We start from the raw sequence: 4,840 nt of genomic DNA, 5'->3' as shown, positions 1-4,840 counted from the left end.
ATTCGGCTGAGATCGACTTCCAGAGGCAGAAGAGCTATGCTAAGACGGTTTCCAGCCATCCCGAAGCTTCCGGTTCATCGCGGGTTTGCATGTTCATCAAAGATAAGTATTTTGACATTATGATCATGTTCGGCTAAATCATTTGTTCATAGGGTTTTGTGTAAATCCTTTTAAGACCAGATTTATTATGCTTCATATTTTGAACTTGATTTGACTTTATTGCTTTTATCTTGTTCAATTATTGCTTGGTTGTTTAAACAATTTTTGTTTGCGATTTTTGATTAGTACATCACTTGTGTGGTTTGTTCATCAACATTTAGGGTTAGGCTCTTGTCATTGAACTAATAATCATCGGTCAATGTTACTTAATTAGTTATCATAAAACATAAATTGGTAATTGTGTAGATCGAGTTCAATTGTGTCAATAATTCGGTTAGGGTATCGTTTGTCATCACAATCAAACTATTAGGTCTAATAATTACTGTGCAATCAAGATAAGTAAATCTGGGATTAAGTTGATTAGCACATTACCTAAACCTAGAATGAATACTTTTTATTAATATTGTTTACAAAGTTTTTAAGTAATTGTTTAGTTTTAATTAATCTTTTTCTAAGAAGCGCTTGACATCGTCTGTCCGCATTAGTTTAATAATTAAATTAGTAATAATAAATTAGCACTTTCCTTGAGTTCCTGTGGAGACGACCTTACTTACCCGTACTTATTATAGGTATTTAAGTCTTAAAATTAATTGTTTGAGTAAACCGCGACACCTACGCCAACCACTCCACTAAAGTTAAGATTAATACTATGTGTTCAATCTAATAATTATTATGGACTCCAAGAAAATTTTTATATACCGTCTCAAAGAAAATTTTTAGAAAATGTTGGGGGTCCCGGAACCCCGACCGTTACTATGTGGGTGCACCCCTTAATATATATAAGTGTAACTTAATCAAAGGACATTGAAAAACATCTTGTGAACAACAGACATATTAGTCATTTTTAACATGAACATTTACAATTATAATACACATATATCATCTTATTTTCTTGACATTATCAATGCCGTCTTCAACCACTGGATGTGGCTCTCAACCCTCTGGATGTTTTCATTTGTAAATGAGATTTGAAATGCAAGCGCCTGGAAATTGCAAAATAAACTAGACGGCGTCTGGATTTGAAAACTAGGCGGATTGGTTTGTCAGAAGGTCGGAACACTGACCGGCCGCCGAGAACATTCTTAGCAGGTTTTTTACACATGACGCTTGGTTATTGGTGTAGAAAAAACAGACGGACCGGTTTTTAAGTTGGACATGATGGAGTCGGTGGGATTTATGTAGAAATTTTTGGAATAGGATTTCTCAGTAAACAAAGTCAAATTTGATCATCTTTAAAATATCAACATATCATTTTTTCAATCATCTAACATGTGCTTATTTTAAATGAGAAACATGATCAATTTTATAGATTAAAATCATAGAAAAATATATTATGGTTGTTCGTTTTGTTTTCTTTTATTTTGAAGTTACAACTTTTTAGTATCATAAGTTTTGATCGGAACCATTTAGTTGATCATAATCACTGAAATCGAATCTTAAGAAATATAATATATATCCGAATTGAACTATAAAAGGAACTTTGAAGTGCATAGTTATTGCAATTGCCTTCTTTTCTAGACACATCCCATAACACTAACCTGTCATTTAACTTACGCTATGGAAGTTGAAATCATTTCCGAAGAGAGCATTAAACCATCGTCCCCAACACCGCACCACTTGAGAACATATAATCTTTCTCTCCTAGATTATCTTGTTGGATATCCTTACGTACCAATCGTTTTTTACTACCCTAATCACAATGACAATGACAATAACATATTCCAAGCACTACAAAGGTCATTGGTTCTAAAGAAATCACTATCTGAAACCTTGACTCAGTTTTACCCACTTGCAGGAACACTTAAGGGCGATTCAATTGAATGTAACGACGTTGGTGCTAACTATGTCTTAGTTTTGGTTCATGGTCGTCTTGATGGCTTTTTGCACAAACCTGACCTTGGATTGATTAACAGGTTCTTGCCATTAGAACCTAGTTTTGATCAATCTAGTGTGGGTTCTCGTGTCACAAATGTTAAAGTGAACATTTTCAAATGTGGTGGAATCGCTGTCGGGTTGTGTGTTTCACACAAGATCCTTGATGGGGCTGCACTCTACACTTTTCTAAAAGGATGGGCTAACATGGCTTCCAAAAGTGAAGAAGTTACTTATCCAAAGATAATTTCTCCATTAGTTTTTCCTGCTGAGAGCTTGTGGCTTAGAGACATATTCCAGGTTAGCTATCAAACAGTGCTAAAGGAAGGCTTGTATCACAAAAAGATTCGTATTTGGTTCGGATTCCATAGCTGCTTTAAAAGTTGCGGCTAGTAGAAATGGAGTGCAACAACCAACACGAGTTGAGGTGGTATCTGCTTTGTTATGGAAGTGTACAATAGCAGCATCTAAAGAAGCATATGGTATCCAGAAAACTACTTGGCTAAACCACTCTCTGAATCTTCGTAAAAAACTTCCAACAAAGACGTCAAAAGACTTGATTGGTAACATGATGAGGGTCTCAAGTGCAGTGTGCAAAGATAACGACGAAACCACATTGCATAGCTTGGTGAACAAGGTGCATGATAGCATTGTAAAAGTCAACGATGAGTTTGTAAACGAAGCACAGGGTGATGAATGGTACGTCACAATGCATAAGTTACTTCAACAAATGGGAGAAATCGGCTCGGTAGGGCCAACAGAATATTATATTTTTACAAGTTGGTGTAAGATGGGTTTCAATGATATTGATTTTGGTTGGGGAAAGCCAAGTTGGGTGTCTGGCCTCATAGGTAAAGGATTCAAGGGGTTCTTCAATTTAGTGACTCTAATGGATACAAAATGTGGCGAGGGAGTTGAAGCATGGGTGACTTTGGATGAAGAAGAACTGAAGATTCTACAGTGCAATCCGGAGCTACTAGCGTATGCTTCGGTGGATCCAAGTCCGCTATCAAATGATCATGTCATATGAGTTAGAGATCTGTCTTAAAAACCAACGTCTTGGTTGTTAGTACTTTATATTGTGGCAAATAAATTTACATGTTCGTTTGCTTATTTTACCCGTCTTTTAAGCTTATGTTTCTATTTTCCTGTCGTCACAACATGCCTAAGGGGCGCAGACATATGACTGTCAGTTGGTATTGCCTTTTCATTTAATCAAAGTTTGTTACGAAGTGGAGCATATTTGATTGAGAATATTAGTTGATCAAGAAGGGAATTAAATACCATCTGTTCGATCACAAAGATTTTAATTTACAAAAATAAGTTACAAGGATTTGGTTACAAAGGCATCCGAGCCTTTAGATGTCCATCAACTAGAGATTCTTGCATTCTATTATTTTACAAGCTCTCTTGCATATTTTACCGCTCTTTTAAGCTTAGGTTTCTATTTTTCTATTATCGCACCGTGCCTCAAGGGCGGAGACATATGACTGTTAGTTGGTGTTAATTTTTCATTTAATAAAAGTTTAGTGGAAAATATTTGATTTAAATATTAGTGAATACAAGGGAATTAAATACCCTTTGTTCGATTACAAAGATTAAATTTACAAACATAAGTTACAAGGATTGAGTCACAAAATCATGCAAGGCACTAGATATCTATCGCCTAAAGATTCTTCTATTCCTCTCACTTTCGATCCTTGTAATTAACTTACTCCTAATTACCTGAAAACACTTTTTAAAATACATTAGCTAAAGCTGGTGAATGATGCTCACAAACTCGAAAGAATTTTCATAAACCATTAAGACAATCACCAATCCTTTCAACAAACTCAATATGCCTCATCCTGAGTCATCACTACTAAACATACACATAACGGTTTCTGAGGAGTTATGTGCCCTTATTGTCAACATCATTACAAAACGTTTAAGTTTTAACGACGACAAACGTCGTTGCTAAAGCCCCAAATGTCGCCGCTAAAAGTACTAGCGACAACATGTTGCCGCTGTTGAGTTGCCGCTAGTTCTTAGTTGCTATTGATCATTTGTCACCACTAATAATGTCTCCGCTAAAATTCGTCGCTAAAGTCAAATTCGTCGCTAATTAGTCACCGCTAATACTTTTCAGGCGAACTCCCGAAGAGTAATAGCACCGACTTTGTTGCTGCTAAAGGCATCTAACTTGTTTTTTAAAAAAAATCTGGATTTTCCTTAACACTAAAAATACAACAAATATATGCAAGCTTTTCCGAACATGCATCATAACCATTGATATATATATATAGGGGTAAGTTCTAGTGAAAACACTTTTTAAAGAGAAAACTTAAAAACTCCTAAGAAACTATTTTTTAACTTAAATTTTTTTTTTTTTAAAGTTTCTTTTTTTTTCCATTATTCTTATATGTTGTTATTGATTGAAAAAAAAAAACTTGTCAGTAACCTCATCGGTATAGTGCGCATGTGTAATAGTGTGTATTGCATATATGCAAAAGTGTTTGTATTGCATAGAGTACAACCCTATTGCACATATTTGATACACGCTATTGTATATATGCAATATAAGACTAATACACACATCGAATACACATTAGTACGTATGTGTAATACATCATTAATGCACATGTGCACCATATCGACTTTTATTTTATTATTATTTTTTTTTCCATATAATACAACACTACTACACATATACAATACACAAATATTGAATATATGCAATAAAACACTATTAAACTCAAAAGTACATAGTAATACACATGTGTAATACAACGCTATCGCATAGTAATACGTATGTGCATTACAACGGTTT

At 34.7% G+C, this 4,840-nt stretch overlaps 1 pseudogene; it reads left to right on the top strand.

Moving 5' to 3' along the window:
• The first annotated feature begins 1,687 nt into the window (after positions 1 to 1,687).
• On the top strand, positions 1,688 to 3,061 carry LOC143620867 (epi-neemfruitin B 7-O-acetyltransferse L7AT pseudogene; annotated as a pseudogene).
• Positions 3,062 to 4,840: the final 1,779 nt, after the last annotated feature.

This window comes from Bidens hawaiensis, unplaced genomic scaffold (assembly GCF_021521415.1).
Source record: "Bidens hawaiensis isolate Kalapana, Puna unplaced genomic scaffold, B.hawaiensis_p1.1 tig00002717_1, whole genome shotgun sequence".
Classification (NCBI taxonomy): Eukaryota; Viridiplantae; Streptophyta; class Magnoliopsida; order Asterales; family Asteraceae; genus Bidens; species Bidens hawaiensis.
Note: the sequence above shows the minus strand (reverse complement) of the source record. Positions and strands in the feature narration are given on the sequence as shown.